General features: G+C 37.7%; 2 long non-coding RNA genes across 2 annotated transcripts; one reads left to right on the forward strand and one right to left on the reverse strand.

Annotated features, from left to right (window-relative positions):
* Positions 1-2,241: 2,241 nt before the first annotated feature.
* LOC148116453 (uncharacterized) lies at positions 2,242-5,427 on the reverse strand. Its single transcript, XR_015733597.1, has 2 exons — positions 5,383-5,427; positions 2,242-2,715 (listed from the first exon to the last, which is right to left on the reverse strand). It is a non-coding gene; the product is annotated as an uncharacterized LOC148116453 (long non-coding RNA).
* A 129-nt stretch (positions 5,428-5,556) lies between these two features.
* LOC117666097 (uncharacterized) lies at positions 5,557-7,609 on the forward strand. The gene is made up of 2 exons (XR_004591616.3): positions 5,557-5,695; positions 7,379-7,609. It is a non-coding gene; the product is annotated as an uncharacterized LOC117666097 (long non-coding RNA).
* The last annotated feature ends 886 nt before the right edge of the window (positions 7,610-8,495 follow it).

Consider the following 8,495-nt stretch of genomic DNA (forward strand, 5'->3'; position numbering starts at 1 on the left):
GTGTCATAAAGGTGACACTATTATTTTCTATTATTATTATTTTCTTCCTTAACTCTCAAAACAATCACAATAACCCCCAAAGTTTTGATTCTATCAACAATGGAATACTAGATGTATTGTAGAAATAACAGAACATAGTTAGTGGTCATGGGTTGCTCATTGCTGATTCATTGATTAGGGCATTCATTGATGTACAAATTGTGGTTTAAATAATCATTTATAATTATATATATATATATATATGAATGCTAGATCAGGCTAGATCAGCACAATCTAGCAACCAAATCACAGTGATGGAAGTTATTCAATCTTCCATCCAATCCCTTGACCAGTAGACAAAGCCTGCCATTCAAGAAGCAGATACAACTTTATTTATTTATTTATTTATTTATTTATTTATTTATTTATTTATTTATTTATTTATTTATTCAGTCAGTCAGTCAGTCAGTCAGTCAGTCAGTCAGTCAGTCAGTCAAACATGTATGAGATAACAGGAATAAGTATAAACATGGATATCAACACAGGAAATGGGTACGAATAAACGGGGATAGTAGGACAGGGATGGAAGCAGTGGTGAAATCTGAACTGGTTTGCTACTGGTTCTCTGGCTGCGCATGCGCAGTTTGCACCAAACATGTGCCCTGAGCGCGTGCACAATACACACCAAAAGGAGGCTTGGGAAGGTAAGTAGAACAGCTACCGAAACGGTAGTAAAAAAATGCTTTAAAAAAGTTTTTTAAAAAAAGGTTCTGACAATTGCGCGGCACAGCTGTGATCTTGGGAACCTTTTAAAAATCTTTTTAAAGCATTTTTTTTTACTACTGGTTTGGGGGAATAAGTAGTAAAAAAAATGCTTTAAAAAATTAAAAAAAGGCTCAGACAATCACAGCTGTGCCATGCGATCATCGGAGCCTTTTTTTTCTTACTTTTTTAAACTACCTATTTGCCCAAACCAGTAGTAAAAAAATGCTTAAAAAATAAAAACAAAAAAGTTCTGACAATCAGTTCTGACGATTGCGTGTCGCTCAGTTTATCGTCGGACCTTTTTTTTTTTTTTTTTTTACATTTTTTTACTACCAGTTCGGCGAACCAGTAGCATTTTTTACTACCGGTTCAGGAGAAACGCCTGAACCGGTAGCATTTCCTATCTGGACAGAAGGCACAATGGTGCACTTATGCATGCCCCTTTGTGCTTATGCATGCCCCTGGAAGTCACTACTTATCCTCTCTTGAAAGCTGTCTATGGAGATTCTCAATCACCCAGATCCTGGTTATCCTAAATCCCTTTTGTTTTTTCTCAAAAGGCAAGTGGACTTTCTTAGTTTTTTCCTTTGAAAACATTTCACTTCTCATTCAAGAAGCTTCTTCAGTTGAAAGATACTGGTGAGTTCTGAAAACCTTTCCTCAGCCACCTACCTCATGGGCACTTTGCTTTTTAGAAAGCTTGCACTTTTGGACATTTTCTCCTAAGTATTATTACACTGCTTCTTTGCATTCCTAGTCTTGCTTTTATTTATTTATTTATTATTTAAATTTTTATACCGACCTTCTCCCGAGGGACTCAGGGCGATACACAGCCACAATAAAACAACACATATCCATAAAATTTAAAAACAATTTAAAACATATTAAATAATTTGGCCCTTATATTAAAAAACTAAAAAACTAAACACCCATTAAAATTCGTTATTTAAGCCAGCCCAGCCTGTTTGAACAGTAAAGTCTTAAGGGCACGTAGAAGTATACGTTTTTTCACACCAAGGGCTACTTTTGACCTTACATTGTATGCCAAAGACCACAACACTCCCATTTTCATTTGCAACTGCAAACTGCATTCCAAGAAATACAAACAACATTTAAATGCAACAAGCTTACTAAGATTCCTAGAGGCCACAACTAAGCATCCAAGTGTCCACAAGGGAGGCAAAGAGGAGGAGAAGGGATAGAGGGTATGTTATGGCATTACAAAGCAAGTGTACTATTCTGTACTTCCATAAGCTATTGCAAGGCCAGTATAAGAGAGTGCAGCTTACATAATAATATCATAACGTTATTTACTGTGAATAGAATAGAATAGAATAGAATAGAATAGAATAGAATAGAATAGAATAGAATAGAATAGAATAGAATAGAATTCTTTATTGGCCAAGTGTGATTGGACACATAAGGAATTTGTCACTGGTGCATAAGCTCACAGCATACATATAAACAGCAAATAATAGGTCATAAATCATATAGATGTATATTCACTACTTTTATGTGGCTTTGGGCCTCCCATTTGTTGACACTACTACTTTAGGGCGGGGCAATGGGGTTTTTGAAGGGCCTTCACAGTAGCAGTCTTCTGAGAATCCTTAGGTTCCTCCAGTCACCAGGTACAATAGGAGCAACTGCATCATTACTGGCTATTTAGCGGCAAGCTCAGTGAGAGACACTGAAGTTCTGACCTTGCCATTTATTTCCTGTCTGAAAGGTTATTTCATACCCACCTCTTCTTAAAATATTTTTTTATCCGTCTTCTGATTGAGGTGTGAGAGGATGACATCTAAATGAGCATTCTCTCCCCACCTTAGGCTTTGCATATAAATAAAGATGTGGTCATTCTTTCCTTGCCCTTGTCCAATTTAATCGGCTTCTAAAAAGAACCATCTCCAGGCAGCTCATTCATCCTGCTGACAATAAGGAAGATGCTTGCTTAATCGATAAAATATATCCCTGAGGGAAAAGGAATAAAGAGGTTTGATCAAAGGTTATCTTCAGGAGAAATGTCATCTCATGAGTGGAATAAAAAAAAATTTGAAAACTAGTAATATAAACAATGATTGAGACCATATTTCACTGGATGTGAGCTGACTTACTTCTGAGTAAACTTACATATATTTCCAACTGTCTGACCAGCAAACCACCAATACATATCTATTGAAAAATATAATTGATTGCTTTCAGTGGGTTTTCTCCCAGATAAATATGTATATTGCAATTAAAGCAGAGGTGGTATTCAGCCGGTTCATACTGGTTCGGGGGAACCGGTAGCAGAGATCGCGGGTGGGCCTGCCCACCCACCTACCTGCCCTGGCTCTATGCCATCCTATTTAGCCACGTTTTCGAGGCCGGGTACATGTGCAGAAGGTGCATACATGCGTGAAGCGAGCGTGCACATCAGAGGTGGGTTTCAGCAGATTCTGACCAGTTCTGGAGAACCGGTAGCGGAAATGTTGAGTAGTTTGGAGAAGTACTACTACTACTTGGAGTAGTAAAAATTCTGACTGGCCCCACCCCCATCTATTCTTTGCCTCCCGAGTCTCAGCTGATCGGGAGGAAATGGGGATTTTGCAATAACCTTCCCCTGGAGTGGGGACGGAATGGAGATTTTACAGTATTCTTCCCCTGGCGTGGGGTGGGAATGGAGATTTTACAGTATCCCTCCCCTGCCACGCCCACCAAGCCATGCCCACCAAGCCACACCACACCCACTAGGCCACACCCACAGAACCGGTTGTAAAAAATTTTGAAACCCACCACTGATGCACATGCGGGGCAAACCGGTGATAACAATATGTGAAACCCACCTCTGAATTAAAGCATGTACTTTGATGTGCCCTTGACCCCTTGAAAGCAAGAGAAACGAAAAAACAACAACCCCTCATCTCCTGGAGAATAAGCAAGTACATTTCTTACATGTATTTCCTTTCCTGAAAGGAAGAAATCATATAAACGTTATAATCTGTAGAAACACAATTTTGGCAAATACAAAGCTCAGAACATCTTTGATTATCTTCCCCAGTGCAAACAGGATTTTTAGATGTGTGATGGGGATTTGATAAAATAAGGATGAGAGGCTTATTGCAATAGTTGCCTTTATCTTGGGAGTGATCCTTATCTCCCTATTCTAAAACATGTTTAACATAGTAATATCTTATAGCATACAGCAAGAACAAATAGGAACACATATTTTTCTTCCATTTAAGGTTTTAAAAAAATTAGAGAGAGAACTGTTCAGTGCTGCTTTTATAGTATTCCGGTTACCATTTTGAGGATGGAGTGAATAAAATGAAGAAGCAGAGTGTTTGGAATAAAAAAAAAAAGCCTCTCCATTTGAAAAGAAACATGGACTCAGGTTCAAATCACTTGATTTTGAACCTTGGATGTAAATAAAGTGAGCTTTAAGATGCATTTTCATTTTCATTCAATGTAGCAGGTTAAAATTGTTTTGAACATGAAAGTGATTTTCCATTATCCATGAAGGGAATGAAAACTCACATCATATCTGGAGCCTGGTAAATGTCAGAGGATAGAGTGAGTTAGAAAAACAACAACAGATAATCACATGAAAGGGCTAAAAATAAAAACAGTAATGAAATTGGGACTGAAAAACCTTCCACTTCTCATGTCAGTATATTATTTTCAATGATCATGAAAAGATTGAAAGAAAACAATTTTTTTTCTTTACTTGATCTTCTCTTGTGACTTTTAACAAGAGCTGGATCATAACATACTAATTAACCAAGTCAATTCCAATGAATTCATTGAGCTTCAAGTAATCATTCAGAAGATTATGGTTTCACCAAGGAGGTGACAGGATGTCAAACCTGCTAAATATTTCATTTTTAGACATAAGAGGTGGGCCAGGAAAAAAATATGTCAATTCTATGTGACAACTTAAAACTTAACAGTAGATATAGCCAAAGGAATTTAATGTAGCATCAATGCTAACCTTTCAGTAAAAAAAGAATAATACCAAGTGAAATACTTTAAAAATTAAGGATTGATGTCTATTGCTATTCCATATGTATTGAGGTTACGGGACTATCGAATTCCACATGTAAACTATACCCCGAAACATTTCCACACAACAATGTTGTACTGCTCTGGGGTTGACTCTGAACCTGATTGATTAATGGAATTTCTTTGAAAAGCTGGCTTAGTTTGGCTCTGTTCTGCATTGTTTGAAAATGTACCAGAGTTGATATTTCCTTTGAATCACCATGGTACTGCAAGCCTTGGATGGTCTGTTTTTCCAGGGGATGAAATTCTGATCTCTGCTCCTGGCTCTTGAAACCACATTTTGAATGTGAAGTCTTTAAAGTTTTAATGTTTTAGAATTGTAAGCATCTCTCATAGAGTACTCCTAGGCATCTCTACTTAGAAGTTACTCTCAGTAGCTTAAAAATTATCCATATCCAGGTAAGTATAAACAAGACTGCAACCTTAATTGTTTGCAATAGTGGCGAATATCTGTAGCTTGGGTGTAGAATGAGGGTGAAGGTTTGTTCTCTGAGCTTGTGGGTTAGTTTCGAAATGTTTCATTGCCTGGCTAATCAGAGACAGCACTGACCCTTACCAACTCACCCAAACATGACTTCACCTCCCAATTATCCTCACCTGATGTGACCTCCCCACCACAAGACCCATCACAAGAATCCCACTGATGACTCACACCTGACCCATCACAAGATCCTCACTTGACACACCTATACCTGACTCATCACAAGACCTACTGACCACACAAAGCCCTTATAAATAGAACACTGACACCCCTTAAACTCTGCTGAAGATGTTCCCTAGCCTGGTCATGAAATGTTTGGAAACCAACCCACAAGCTTGGAAAAGGAGCCTTCACCTTCAATCTTAATTGTTTTTATAGTGATGGGTTGCAAACAAAATTTCATGAACAACCATTTGCCAAATATCAAAGGTAAAAAAATATATTAAGGAGTCCCTGTGGATTTTATTCCATTAGTGGTTGCTGACTACAGAGGATGGTGCTCATCTCCATTTCAAGGCTAGTGAGCCAGCACTGTCCAAAGATATTTTTGCAGTCATGTGGACAATGTGTTGTCATGGAATGCTGTTACCTTCCCACCGAAGTGGTACCTATTTATCTCCTCACATTTGCATGCTTTCAAACTGCTAGGTTGGTAGGAGCTGGGGCCAGGATGGGAGCTCACCTCATCATGTGATACTTGGGTCTTGAACTTGGACTGCTGGCTTTCCTTAACTGCTGAGCCACTGCACTGCCCCAAATATAAATGACCATTCAGTAATGTCAGATATTAAATACTATTATAAATCAAACACCAAATACTGTAAAAAAACAAAATTCAATTACATGCAAGCTGTCTAGGGGTGGGTTCTACTTACCTTTACTACCGGTTCACATCGGGAGCGCGCGCATGCGCAGATCACCTATGATGACGTTCAGGTAGGTGGACGGAACCTCCCGCCGGTTTTACTACCGGTTCTTGTGAACTGGTCCAAACCGGGGGCAACCCACCACTGAAGCTGTCAAATGATGGCAGATTTTCAATCACGATACTGACAGCCAGTAATATTAATATAAGTAGACTGTGTTTCTTTGGCTGTAGAAGTGCTGATACCCTACCCTAAGCAATTAATTGTGATTAATGCCATTAAATAGTAAATACTACTATATATTTCACCATGTTATTTATTAATTACTACCTGTTATTTTAAATGCATAGTTAATATTTCATGGCTCCTTATTTTACATTATGCCATTCTAATTAACTGTAATACATTATTTATCAATTGTTTTATTTTGTGTTGGTTCTGCCCTTAGTTACTGGTGAATAATGAACAAAACTACTGCTATTTTCACTTCCAAACATTGTTTTCTTAAGATGAGAGTAGTGGATTTATTGTAATAATAAATAACAATTGTATTTACATGATAATTAGTGGCTATTAAATTTTCATATGTGATTAAAATACAATAGTATTTCATCTCAGGTAACAAATCAGAAATGCCCATCAACAGTTGCTAACAAATATCTCTGGAATTGGCTTTCTCATTAAAGTCTACCTTGGGCAGTTAGTTACAAATCTCAGCTTCTATCCCTTGGTAGTAAAGAAATGAAATCAAGTAATGTTTATTCAATCAATGACCAGCAAGGTTTGTAAATATAAATTACAAAAGTAAAATCAAATGGATGAGATGAAATATTTGCATAGCAATGTGTCTCTATAATAAAAAAATGTAACAGGCGCTACTATAATGCTGTGTTAATTATTTGTGCAACTATAAACCTGAAATATTGCAATCTACGAAATAAAGTAAAATTACATATTGCCTAAAACAAGACAGCTAATTTGGGAGAGAAGATAAGAATACCTAATATCCCTGAAGAATTTACAGAGTAATAATACATGCAAAATGGAATCAATCTCTGTGTCACACATGGAAGCAAAGAATAAAGTTTAATGAAGGCAAATGTAAGCGGTTTGTTAGAGATGTCTAGGAATTAGGGAAGCTCCAGCTATACATCTGGACGGAACTCCTTGTTAGAACTATATAGATGAACTTGTTTACAATATCTCTGACAACCAGTTTGCTTTTTCTGCTCCCTTCCATTCGTAGGTTTTTCAAGACAAAAAAATACTTCTATTGTTTAAGTATGCATCCTGCTTTTGAGAAGATAATTTCTCCCTTTAATAAGAAGAAGCTTGTCTTTGAAAGGCAAAATTGCAGGGCTGGAAACTGTAAGAAATTTCCACATAAGAATGGTACTGAGGAAAGAAGAAACCTGGCAATCTGGCCCGCTGTAACGGCTATGCAAACTAAACTTTAAGATATCTAAGTCAAGCATAAGTTGGTGTCCATTAGCATTAATGTATCTGTGGTTATTTTACTTGGCATCTGCGGTGGATTTTTTTTCCAGTAAAGCACTGTGAAGGTGGACAACCTCCAGCATCCCTTCAATGTTGAAATAGGTCATGGATTTCACATCAGGGGTGAAATGCTCCCGGTTTGGACCGGATTGCCTGATCCGGTAGCGATGGAGGCAGGTGGTTCAGAGAACCGGTAGCAAAAATCCCCGCCCAACCCCATGCCCAGCTGAGCCGCATAATTATCAGAGGCTTTTTTTTTTTAACTTTTAAAAGCATTTTTTCTACAACTACAGCTGAAAAAATGCTTTTAAAAGTAAAAAAAAAAGCCTCTGATGATCATGCGGCTCGTCAAAGGCATTTAAAAGAAAAAAACCCTTTTTTTCTTCTAAATGCTCTGACGATCCAAGCTGAGTTCCCTGATCGGCAGTCCCTGCCGATCAGGGAACTCAGCTGGGATCATCAGAGTATTTAAAAGAAAACAAGGGTTTTTTTTTAAAAAATGCTATGATGATCCCAGCTGAGTTTAAAAAAAGCCTCTGCCGATCAGAGAACTCAGCTGGGATCGTCAGAGCCTTTTGAAAACATTTTTTTACAACCTCTTAACCGAAGAGGTTGTAGAAAAAATGGTTTTAAAAGTTAAAAAAAAAAATGGCCACGCCCACCCAGTCACATTACCCCCCACCCCCCACCAAGCCATGCCCACAGAACTGGTAGTAAGAAATTTTAGATTTCACCCCTGCTTCATGTGTATCTCACAGTAGAATGGCTACCATTTATATTTTGTTTGAAATAGAACTTACATTCCAATAAAGAAGATAAATGCAACCTGAAAGCATCCTATGTAAGCTGCAAGAATTTGTGATTGT

This window comes from Pantherophis guttatus, chromosome 1 (assembly GCF_059756535.1).
Source record: "Pantherophis guttatus breed Tessera chromosome 1, ASM5975653v1, whole genome shotgun sequence".
NCBI lineage: Eukaryota > Metazoa > Chordata > Lepidosauria > Squamata > Colubridae > Pantherophis > Pantherophis guttatus.